Source organism: Paramisgurnus dabryanus, chromosome 4 (genome assembly GCF_030506205.2).
Source record: "Paramisgurnus dabryanus chromosome 4, PD_genome_1.1, whole genome shotgun sequence".
NCBI classification, from domain to species: domain Eukaryota; kingdom Metazoa; phylum Chordata; class Actinopteri; order Cypriniformes; family Cobitidae; genus Paramisgurnus; species Paramisgurnus dabryanus.
In genome coordinates, this window is record NC_133340.1 from 24,658,323 (window position 1) to 24,671,837 (window position 13,515).

Sequence of the window (13,515 nt, forward strand, 5' to 3'; positions counted from 1 at the left end):
GATGTTGCAATCCTTGGTTTTTGTCAACACTTTTATCTACATTCGAATTCAATCCGATGCAGTTGTTTACATTTATATTGCTAAATAAATAAAAAATCACTTTTAAATACAAAAATTAAAAACTTTAGTTTTTTTATATTGTGGTATTTTTTAGGAATGACTTATCTGTGAGCATGATTTTTTTTGCCTTCATAATCTTTAATCAAAAAAGCAAATGTCCTCGAAACGATCTCTCTTTATTCCGGTCACAAGGAACGACACAAGGGCGGGGCCTGTAAAAAGATTGTAGCGAAATAGCAACATGACCCAACTTCCTACGATCCAATTAATTCTCAATGGACGAATTCAAGTCCCGCCCTTACTTTTTTCTCATTTCAGATAAGCGTCAAGACTCATGACAGGGAAAATAAGACAATCTCTACTTCCGTTTCATTGTGACTTTAAGCTAAATAATTTGTAAGTAATTCACAAAACTATTATTTCATAAATTGTTGCACACAATACAGAATCCGAAATTATCGGTTTTGTTCTAACCAGTGATTGGAGTAACGCGTTACTGTAATTCCACTACTTTTAGCAGTAACGAGCATGTAACAAAGTATTTTTTTAAATCAAGTAACGAAATTACAATGACTGAAATTTAAATGAGTTCGTTCTATTTTGTAAAATAGATAACACTTGCAGACAAGACATTTGGCGGTCTTATGTTTGTAAATTATCTTTGCCAAGCAATCCCAGTATGACATCAACTTGCATTTGTAGTCCACAAAAGCAATAAATCTGAGAAATGTTAATATTAAATGATTACATCGGCCTTCATGGAAGAAAACGATCTGCGATTGTTGTTTCCAGTAAAATATTCACACTGCGATGTAAATAATTTGTAAGTTGTTCACAAAACTATTTTTTCGTAAATTGTTGCATTCAATACAGAATCTGAAATTAGATTTGTGATCTGTTTTGTTCTAATTGAGTTTCGTGAATGAAACTAAACAAATCTGGACTAAAACATTATTTTTGCAATATCAAAAAGTTTAGTAGTACGGTAATCACACACTTTATTTTTAAGCGAATTAAAATGTTGTGCAGCAAAACATCGTTAACTGTTAGATCGTTCGATGTTTTCTTATTGTGTTCTACTAAATGTGACCCAAAGCCTGAAACGTGGTGTCCACAGCTGTAACCGCTCTCAACAGGGTCCACATTGTGTGAGTCTAGACGTTCAGCTGAGAGCGACGGGTGTGCGATCATATGAGTGAGGTTATGAAAGCCCTTCACGCTGTTTCTCTCTCCTGTCGTGGGAAAGCCACAAATACAGTCAAAAACAGACGGCATGAGATGTTTGCTAAGGCATTGCACAAAGAGCATCTTATTCTTCGTCCCCACTTCCAATCAGCCGTTCTTTGAAAATCCGCATCATGACCCTTTCTTGACACAACCGATTCACTAAACCACTTAGCATGTGCAAAACTGTTTTTACAGTTCAAGTGACTTTTAGAAGGATCTTTTGACAGAAATGCAACTTGATATACATAACTATATTAGCGGTGTATAAAGACCTTACGTAATGAACTGTATTGTTTTTATTACCTAAAAAAGAGCCGATTTTATCTCCTTACACCGCGGGTCCACATACATGAAAGTCGCTGACATGTTTCTACAGTAGCCATAAATGGACAAATGAGTTTCGTTACTACACTGTCTCAGACGATAACATGTTTGTCCTTTGACAGCTACCGTAGCTTCTCCGTGCGTTTCGAAATTGGGGAGCTGAGCTGTTGGTTGCAATTCGCAATCTCACCACTAGATGCCGCAAAAAAACCCACAATTGACCTTTAAATGCACCAATCAAGCATAACGTCACTGAAATTATATATACAAGACATTAAGGGGGTGTGCACACCAAAGCTTTTATGCCGGCAGCTGACGTATGTTTTCAATTGTTTCCAATGCACCGCTGCGTGACGTTTTTGTTCGTGCTGAAAGGCGGCACTCTGCAGTTTTTTGCTGAGTGCTGAGAGTTGAAAATATTCAACTATGGGTGAAAAGCAAAGATCATCAATGTCAGTTCTCACACAACCGTCCAATCACAGTGGAGGAGGGGCAGGACAAATATCACAACAACCAACCGGCGCATTGTCTAATGGCTGATGAACAAAGCAGAATTATCACAGTAACCAAAGCGCTTATAACTGTGTTGACTGTCAGTCTGAAATAAATCATTCATTCATTCATTCACCACTAGATGCCGCAAAAAAAACCCCACACTGTACCTTTAAATGCACCAATCAAGCATAACGTCACTGAAATTATATATACAAGACATTAAGGGGGCATGCACACCAAAGCTTTTACGCCGGCAGCTGACGTATGTTTTCAATTGTTTCCAATGGAACCGCTGCGTGACGGGTTTTTTTCACGCTGAAAGCCGGCACTCTGCAGTTTTTTGCTGAGCGCTGAGAGTTGAAAATATTCAACTATGGGTGAAAAGCAAAGATCATCAATGTCAGTTCTCACACAACCATCCAATCACAGTGGAGGAGGGGCAGGACAAATATCACAACAACCAACCGGCGCATCGTCTAATGGCTGATGAACAAAGCAGAATTATCACAGCAACCAAAGCAACCCAGTCTCACCCCATGTCGTCAATATTTGACGACACTTGACCATTCGTCATATGTTGACGTGAAGGGTATACCTTTCGCGTCATTTTTTGACGAACTGGGGACTTCAATACTATTACGTCCGTTGCATTCTCTTTCCTATTTTCTTACCATTTGCGCGTCGGTTTAGGGTTAGATTTACATAATGACATCCCTACCCAAACCTAACTCTAACCCCAACGCCAGGTGACAACTGTTTCATTTCGCGTACCTAACTCTAACCCCAACGCCAGGTGACAACTGTTTAATTTCGCGTACACTGTTTAATTTTGCGTAATCTAACCCTAAACCGACGCGCAAATGGTAAGAAAATAGGAAAGAGAATGCAACGGACGTAATAGTATTGAAGTCCCCAGTTCGTCAAAAAATGACGCGAAAGGTATACCCTTCACGTCAACATATGACGAATGGTCAAGTGTCGTCAAATATTGACGACATGGGGTGAGACTGTGTTAACCAAAGCGCTTAGCTGAAGAAAGTTGGCAGTCGGTTGAAATAAATGTGCCAGTCGGCATTTTTAGCTGCATAAAAAAGCTTTGGTGTGCACGCCCCCTTAGTCACATTTGAGAGAGCATTTGATTGGATGAAAATCTGTGTAGTGCAGGATGAGTCATAATTTTTTTGGACCGTTTTCTCACACAGTTTCCGGGTCCAAACCGCCAACTATACTTTACTTATGGTGTTCTGTAAAACTAACGAAAAATCATGATCCTAACCTTTATCTCTGTACCGAAATCCCAAATCATTTATCTTTTTGTCAACAGCGTGAGCCTGGAGAATTATAGTTTACAGTGTGATATGAATAAGTAAACGGCTGTCGAGATAGTAGTTTCATATGATGCAAGTGAAGGGTTGGACTCGGAAATGGTGTTCCTTACATTACAGCAGAAAATGTCGAAATCAAAGAGAAAATATTTTTTTAAAGAATCAGACCAAGTGAATCTAACAAGTAGGAGGGGATACTCTTAAAATGAAATTTGATTTGGCTGCCGCCTTCAACGGATCTAATGGATCCATCACGGTAACAAATTTGTCACGGTAACCAGAGATGTTTTCTGGGAGTTTGTATAAAGCATATTAAATACTGATCTACGTGTGTTTATACTGTAATGAGAGTATTTCCTCTAAAGAACGAAGGAAAGTACAAAGCCTGTAGTGCTAAGGAAAGCTAGCATGTTAAATTACCCACAAAAACATTCGCTCTGTTTCAAATCCCAGTGTGTAGCCAACGCAGGCCCTAAGTTAAGAAATCCAAGGCAATCATGCTGACTTCAAAAACACCTTGGCTGTGTCCGAAATAACCCCTTAAACCTTTATACAATGTACTGTTTAACGGGACAGACATTTTTAGAGGTCTAATATCATGGTGGACATTATCAAGTACACCTATTCAATCCCATATTGCACTGCAGTACAAGTACAACAGATGTGCACACAATGCTGGAAAATACTTATCCACTATAAGGCTTGTGCCAGATGAATTGCCGCATCTTGTTGTGCATTGCAAGCAATCCCAGAAGAATGCTTTGTGAAAAACTTGGCGAAAAAACATCCACGATGGCAGACGAAGTTAAAGTAATCATGAAAATAAATATAATATATCCAATACAGAAAATTTTAGCTAATTTATTTTTAAAGAACTATTAAAGGTGCTTTGTTTAACTTTTAGGAGGATCTCTTGACAGAAATGCAATATAATCTACATAACTATATTATCAGTGGTGTATAAAGACCTTAAAAAATTAACTGTATTGTTTTTATATGTCACTTCACTATGCGTTTCGAAAGGGAGGGGTGAGCAGTGGACTGAGCCATCGGTTGCAATTCACAATCTCACCTCTTGATGCCGCTAAAAATCTCCACACTGGACCTTTAAAGCTATAATGTGTAATATCGTGGGTTAAAAATAATCAAACGGATAAAAATTTGTTATTGATCAAATAAATCAAAAACCTGTAATGAAAACTGTCCCTGCTCCGGTCCAAAGTGGTAAGCTTATAATAATTGTATATGTTTTGAGCTATCGGGTATGAATTTGTGTTAAAATGCCACTTTAGCGTCATTTGTCTTCAACCCACGTTAAGAAAATAATAACTTGCAATTTTATGTTTCAAACTGAGATGGCGGTAAAGATGCAAAACTTACGGATTGCAGCTTTTATTATAAGGGGACATTTCACAAGACTTTGTAACATAAATCTTTAATCTAAATCTTTAATTTAATAAATCCGAGTGTGTATGTGAAGCTTTAGCTCAAAACACCTCACAGATAATTTATTTTAAGATGTTCAAATCGCCACTTTGTATATGTGTAGGTTTTTGGGTGTGTCCTTTTAAATGCAAATGAGTTGATCTCTGCACTAAATGGCAGTGCCGTGGTTGGATAGTGCAGATTAAGGGGTGGTATTATCCCCTTCTGACATCACAAGGGGAGCCAAATTTCAATTACCTACTTTTTCACATGCTTGCAGAGAATGGTTTACCAAAACTAAGTTACTGGGTTGATCTGTTTCACATTTTCTATAGGTTGATTGAAGCACTGGGGACCCAATTATAGCATAAACGTGGAAAAGGTCAGATTTTCATGACATGTCCCCTTTAAAATTTCCTGTTTTAGCCAAAAATGCTTTTATGCTCATTTGTAATACGTTAGCTTTTCAACATGCAAACTCGTTTTTTATGAATTGTTAGTCGAGTACCCTCAGGAGACTGTGTCCCATTCTTGCAAAAAACTTCACCAGTCCAACCACACCCTGAGACCAGACGGCATTTTCTAGCCTACAATTAGCTTCATACCCTGACTCAGCCTGTGTGTGTGTCTGTATGCGTGAGACAGCAAAACTGAGCCACGAGAATGTGTGGGAACTTGCGCGTGCACTTAGATGATGATGATGTCAACTTTCCTTCAGGCTAAAAAATGTCAAAATAAAATAGGGAGGATAAACATCAGCCTCCTTTGAGACAGATTTGTGTATGCAATCTAAGAACAAAGTGCTTTTAAATAATGCACAGATTTTTCCCAGAAATGTTTTGCATATACGGTTATTTGCACAATCTTTCATATAAACACACTGCAGTTGCAGCGTATTTTTCACATAATGATTATTTAATATACGCCGTTTTTTTGTGAGAAGCATGCAAATACGGATAATTAGGGGTTTTGCCCATCAGTTGCCAGCAGTGTTTCTGAATAAACACCCACCAGATGTCTGTGAAATATTAAAGCATACAAATAAAATAATAAACCTCCAGACCCGTCAGGAATTTTGTAATCACAGATCACATTATTTACATTTGGTCATTTTATGTTATTTCATGTGTTATATTTAGGCATTTGGAAGATGCTTTATCTAACTTTCAGCGCTTTACAAGGTACACATTTTTATCAGTCCGTGTGTTCCTTGGGATCAAACTCATGACCTTTTGCGCTACCACTGAGCTACAGTTTTCTGTTCAACAATTCGTAGAGACTATACATTTTTCCATGTGATTGGTCGCTTTACAGTCTGCATTTGTTGTTAGTATAAAGTTGCACACAACTTACAAAGTCAAAACAAGCAAAAATACTTAGCAGAAGCTAATCGTCAGAAATAAAATGCAAGTCGCACAAACCAAATGACAGAGTCTCTGTTTCCTTTGTAGCTCTTTAATCACGCTGAAATTTGAGAGCGTTTAAGAGAGGCCATAAAAACAACACACTGCCTCACAGGCGAGAGAGTTTATCTATAAAGTTTCTATGTCATGGTCTTTAAGGCTCTTTTATCTGTGCCGAAAACAAAAGCTGAATCTTTGGTTTCTGAGGCAGGATGTGTGTGTGATCAAACAGGGACGACTGGCGTAAGACTAGTCTAGATTTAAGAGGTTTGCCGTTAGTGATTAGTTTCATCTAGTAACATCTAGCAACTGCCTAACTTTGCGTTCACACCACCACCGGCGACAGGGTCAAAGTGGCCGGAAGTCATTCATTTTCAATGAGAGCTGGCAACGAACAACCAGACAAAACACTCCAAAAACAACTAAATAACTCCAACCACCCCAACAACCACATAGCAGCCCCAACAATTACACAACAACACCCTAGCATCTGCCTGAGGAAACCTAGCAGCAAAACTTTAGCAGCTAACCAAAATACCACAATTACTTAGCAACCACCTAGCAAAACCCTAGCAACCAGTCAAACACCCTAAGAACACAACAATTATATAGCAACACCCTAGTAACACCTTGAAAAACCTTGCAGCAAAAGTTTAGCATCCAACCAAAATACCACAATTACTTAGCAACCACCGAGCAAAACCCTAGCCACCAGACAGAACACTCCAAAAACCACTAAATAACTCCCACCACCCAACAACCACATCACAGCCCCAACAATTACACAGCAACACCCTAGCAACTGCCTAAAAAAAAACTTGCAGCAAACCACTAGAAGCCAACCAGAATTCCCAAACAATTACTTAGCAACCACCTAGTTAAACCCTAGCAACCAGACAAAACACCCCAAAAACTACTAAATAATTCCGATCCCAACAACCATTTAGCAATCACAACAATTACATAGCAACACTCTAGCAACCGCCTGAAGAACCTCGCAGCAAAACTTTAGCAGCCAACCAAAATACCACAAAAATTACTTAGCAACCACCTAGCAAAACCCTAGCAACCAGTCAAACACCCTAAGAAACCACTTAGCAAACACAACAATTACATATCAACACCCTAGTAACACCTTGAAAAACCTAGCAGCAAAAGTTTAGCAGCCAACCAAAATACCACAATTACTTAGCAACCACCTAGCAGAACCCTAGCCACCAGACAGAACACTCCAAAAACCACTAAATAACTACCACAATTGCACAGCAACACTCTAGTAACTGCCTAAAAAAACTTGCAGCAAACCCCTAGAAGCCAACCAGAATTCCCCAACATTTACTTAGCAACCACCTAACAAAACCCTAGCAACCAGACAAAACACCCCAAAATCTACTAAATAATTCCAAACCCAACAACCATTTAGCAATCACAACAATTACATAGCAACACTCTAGCAACCACCTTAAGAACCTAGCAGCAAAACTTTAGCAGCCAACCAAAATACCACAACAATTACTTAGTAACCACCTAGGAAAACCCAAGTAACCAGACAGAACACTTCAAAAAACACTAAATAACTCACACCACCCCAACAACCATGTAGCAGCCAAAACAATTACACAGCAACACACTAGCAACTGCCTAAAAAACTGTGCAGCAAAACCCTAGAAGCCAACCAGAATACCACAACAACTACTTAGCAACAACCTAACAACCACCTAGCAATACCCTAGCAACCAGACAAAACACCCCAAAAACTACTACCAACAACCACTTAGCAACCACAACAATAACACAGCAACACCCTAGCAACCGCCTGAAGAACCTAGCAGCAAAACTCCAACCAGAATACCACAACAATTACTTAGCAAAACCCTATCAACCAGACAGAACTTTCTAATAACCACTAGGTAACTCCCACCCTAGTAAGAACCACATAGCAACACCTTAGCAACCACCTAGAACAACAATTATATAGCAACATCCTACCAACTGCCTACCAAGATCAGAAAGAAAACCACAACAATATCTAAGCAACACCCTAGCAACCACCTAGCCAGACGCTAGCTGCTCTACAGTTCCAAACTTACAGAGTCCAGCTCTCTCTCGCTGTGTTGGACTCAACTCTGTTGGTGAAATCCCTACCACGATGTTTGTGTATATTCTATCTCACCCAAAGCGTGAACTGTTGACAAACCACAGGATATTACATTGGATGAAAAATTTGGGTCAGGCACAGGCGAAACCAACAACCTGACCCGTTCAGACCTCCTGAAGTTCAAAGACAATGTGGCCGAAAGTCAAAGATTCACAGAAACAGATGTACTGGAAAGACATTTATAACACACACACACTGTTTTACAATATTTGTGTGTGAAAAGATTTATTTCAGATAACCCACCCATAAATAGCTCCTAAAAACAACGGTCCTCATGTCAGTCAGACCTCTATGTGTCTATTCTTGGCCAAAAAAGGTCACACCCATAATCTGTTTCTTGCTTTTTTGTTCACACTTTTTTTATGATGCAAATACAACAAAGTCAATGCCAATGATGATAAATCAAGTTTTACGTCAACCAGTGTTGTTGAGTTCCCAGAACAGCGGCGAGTCATCTTTGATGAACTGCTATTCACTCATTCCCGCCAATCAAATGACTGCCTACACCTTTGATGACATCATCAGGTCTCCCACTTTCATCACGCAACAGTGTGTGTTTTCTTGTTTGCAAATATTCTGCATATTTCCTCGTAATGTCCCCTTGAGTGTGAGAAATAAAGCGAATGGGATGGAGAGGGCGAGTGAGGTCAGGGTCACTAACGGGTGTAAGTGTGTACTGTGGTGGTAATTTAGGACATTGCCCCATAGCCAAAGTAATAATTGAGATGTGCAATACCAGGTGTTAGGCTTCTTTGTGTCGTTGTAGCCTGGAGGTTGTTGTGGTGTTCGCTGGAAACCAATGAGGTAATGATACCACAACATCACAACACAAGTGTCTCCCACATAAATTTTATCACGTTAAGTCAGAAAATGTAATGAACGTGCGACCGCTCTCGTTTGCTTTAGAGTCACTCATGTTAATACGCCGAGGGATGAATGAGGTAATAACGTCCCATGTGGGAATGTGCTCATTCACATGACTCATTTACCTGAATCAGGTGGATTCAAAGAAAACTCTCTAGCCTCCGCCTATGCTTTCATCACGCAAACTGTTTTTATTGGCACCATGTTTGGAAGGTTTGACAAAACTTGCTTAAGAGTCTAGTTATGGTTCAGCTTGAAACAAAGACGCCATTGAAGTTATTCTTGCAGTCAAGCTGAACTTCAGATTTGTTGTCCGTGCTTGTGTAGCCTGAGGTCATGGTAAATGCTGCTCCTGTAGCTTAAATGGCATGGGTTCGATCCCAAGAACATGCATAATGATAAAAAAAATGTTATAGGTTGAATGCACTGTAAGTTGCATACACCGCGCCACCATCAGATTTGTTGTTTTTGCAATCGTATAGTCACCAAATGTGACCCTGGACAACAAAACCACTTGCACGGTTGTATCTGTAGCAATATCCAACAATACATTGTATGGGTCACAATAATCGATTTTATGCCAAAAAATCTTTAAAGGGGACATTTCACAAGACTTTTTTGTTGTTTGGTGTCCCCAGAGTACAGATGGGAAGTTTTAGCTCAAAATACCCACATATAATTTATTATATAATGTTAAAATTGCCACTCTGTAAGTGTGAGCAAAAATTTGCTGTTTTGGGGGATGTCCCCTCTCTCTCTCTCTCTCTCTCTCTCTCTCTCTCTCTCTCTCTCTCTCTCTCTCTCTCTCTCTGAACTAAATGGAAGTGGCAGTGCCGTGGTTGGATAATGCAGATTAAGGGGTGGTATTATTGTAATAAGATCCCCTTCTGACTTCACAAGGGGAATCAAATGTCAATGACCTATTTTTTCACATGCTTGCAGAGGTTTACCAAAACTAAATTACTGGGTTGTTCTTTTTCACATTTTCTAGGTTGATACAAGCACTGGGGGCCCAATTATAGCACTTAAACATGGAAAAAGTCAGATTTTCATGATATGTCCCCTTTAAGATATTAAGTTAAGATCATGTTCCATTAAAATATTTTGTAAATGTCCTACTGCACTGAATCAAAAATCTATTTATCATCAGTAATATGTGTTGTTAAGGATCTCATTTGGACAACTTTAAATGCCATTTTCTCAATATTTCAATTTTTTGCAACCTCTGATTCCAAATTCAGTCTTCTCAAAAGGGTTCAAGATGTCAAGAGAGGTCACAATTGTTTTGGTTTTTTTTTTACATTTTGAGTACAAATTTCCTGTATTTTATGTTTAAAAAAAAACGAAAAATAAATATAGATGGTCAACTTTGCTAAAACAACAAGGATGGTGGGATTTTAGCATCACGTAAATGGCTCCTGACTGACCAAATCATCTGAGATGGAGTTTAATAGCAGGTGTAAACAGGGCCTTTGTGTCTGCACATGCCCAGAAAGCAGCTGCCGATTGGGGGACTGTCCTGGAGAAGCGGGTTGCAGGGCGTGTCCCTGTTATTCAACCTAGTTTCCCACACTCACTGTATATGTGTGTGACAGATTACTGCCCTATAGCCTTGAGCCTTTTACAATTAGTCAACTTTAATTGTTTCATTTACCCTCCATCATACTTTTAAAACCTGCCATTGTTGTGTGTGGCATGCGAAAACGTCAACCATGAAGACCATATGAAAAATAAAAGATTGATTTGTTCGGTTCCTCTACCACAGATATACAACAAACCTGTTTGTCGATTTTTAACAAATAAACATTACCTTTTTACAGGAAATGACGATGACAGATGTTTCTGTGTGTGAGGGTTTCCCAAACGGGGTCCGCGAGGCGCGAACCTCTCGTGGTTTGCGAGGGAATAGCAAGGGTTTGGTAAATGGATAAAAACAATCAATTAATTTATGATTACAATTAAATCATAAAAACAATAAATAATTTTTAAATAAAAAATCTAAATAAAACACTTACTTAAAAATTTTTTTTTATTTGTTTAATCTGAATGTCACGTGCACTCAATCAGAAGATTGCAGCCTCCGAAGGTCGCATATCTAGGCTGCATACGTCATCAAGACGGTCTTATTTCAGAATATTAACAATTATAAAGGTGACTATACTTCTTTGTTAATCGTAAATTGTTGTAAACCCATACGGCAAAAAAAACCTGGGCAAAAATATATTTTAAATATATGATAAATACATTTTGTAGAAACTATTGCTCAATTGAATATATTTTTGAATTTCAATATATAAAATATATTCTTTGCCCTATTTCCTTGGATTGAAATATATTGAGGGCTAAATATATTTTGTAATTCTGTAAAATGTATTTATTTCAGCATATATATATATATATATATATATATATATATATATATATATATATATATATATATATATATATATATATATATATATATATATATATATATATATATATATGTGCAATTGTTTGTTTATTTAAAATATATTTAAAAATATGAGAAAGGTCCTAATATTTATAATTTGATGGGAAGCATTGTGTTAGCAGGGCAAAAGGTTGTGAATTTGAAACTCATTGATAAAATGTTTGCCTGAAATGCACTGTTAGTCACTTTGGATGAAAAAAGCATCTGCCAAATGCACAAATATAATGAGATAATCATTGAGTCTAAATGCCAGTATAAACACACTGTATCTCAAAAAATGTATTTAAAATAATCCCAGTAAGTATAAAATATCAACTCACACAATGGGGGAACCTGGAACGCTGTGGGTAGGATTAACTGTGGAGTCACAGCGTATGCAGGGACAAATTCTCATGGGAACTGCAGAAACACTGGCTTGTTTTAACAAATACAGCATGTTTACAACACAGGCTAATTAGAGAGAAAGTCTAGTGTAGCAATGATGCAGAATTGTGGGGGATATTTTAGTGTATATACACAAACTCTCTTGGGACTGGATTCGTGAAAACATTGTAACAGTAGTACACATGAAAATTATTATTTATTATTATTGACATTATTTGTAACCCTGTCAAGTCTCATAATCTAAAGTTTGATTTTAGTCATTGATTTCACATTGATTTAAATCGTTTACATGACCTTACTCAGTCAATATTAAAGATATCAAGGTTGCCAACTTCATTTGGCAACCCCTATGCAAATTAAACATGGTTTTATTACAAATAAAACATATAAACCACTTTTACTATGATTAAATTTCATTTGTGCATTAAAACTTATACTGTAGTGTACACAAAGCATGCAAATGCCCACAATGAACTGTGCTTGACAAATCATTGAGCATCTATTTCCATCGTGATGCAATCCTGCAAAAATGGGTCTCTGAGGGACATTGCGCTCATTTAGGTTTGAATAAAGCGATAACAGAAGTGAGCAGCTCCCCCTGATGGCGATACATAAACATGACGACGGTTTTTAAACACCAAGCCCCGCCTCTTTGATTAAGTATCTGTTCAACCAATAAAATCACGCTGCATAGAAATATAACCAATGAAAATGCTCACATGCTAAGCGAGACGTTATTAGACCAAAAAAGTTGCCTGTTTAAAAATCCAGCGTTTTAATTTTACAGCCCTTACATTTCAAGATAGTGATTTTAGGAAAATTAGACAAACTTTTTTTTTGACGGATTGATTACCTTACGTATTACCATAGTTTTCTACAACCCACATGAAAAATAATATAGTACTTTACTTTAATAATAATAAACTGTAGTAAATTGTGTAGAAAATTAGTAAATACTATACTATAGTATTGTATGTATTTACACCAGTAAATCACGGTTAATAGTGAACCCATAGTGAATTTGTGTTTACTAAGGCTTTATTACAAATAAAACCAGGCACTATAGTTTAATTACCCCGCCGCGGATGTAAAAGAATAAAGACTAACATAAAAAAACTAATTATTTAAATAAGATTTAATAAATTTACACATTATATGTTTACGTTTGGTATTGTTTAAAGCATTTTCAATCAGGAAAATTATCAAGTACCTATGCCTCCTCCATTCAGTTTAGGACCCAAAATGGTAGCGCCGTGTGTGGAAATCGAAAGCTGAAGGTGAGTGTTATAATCAGGTAAATATTATTATGAATAACACTATATGTGCATAATTTTGATAATCTGAATATTGTTTGACCTAGCTATTGTCGTTTTTTTTAACCGTGCTGACAATACGTTT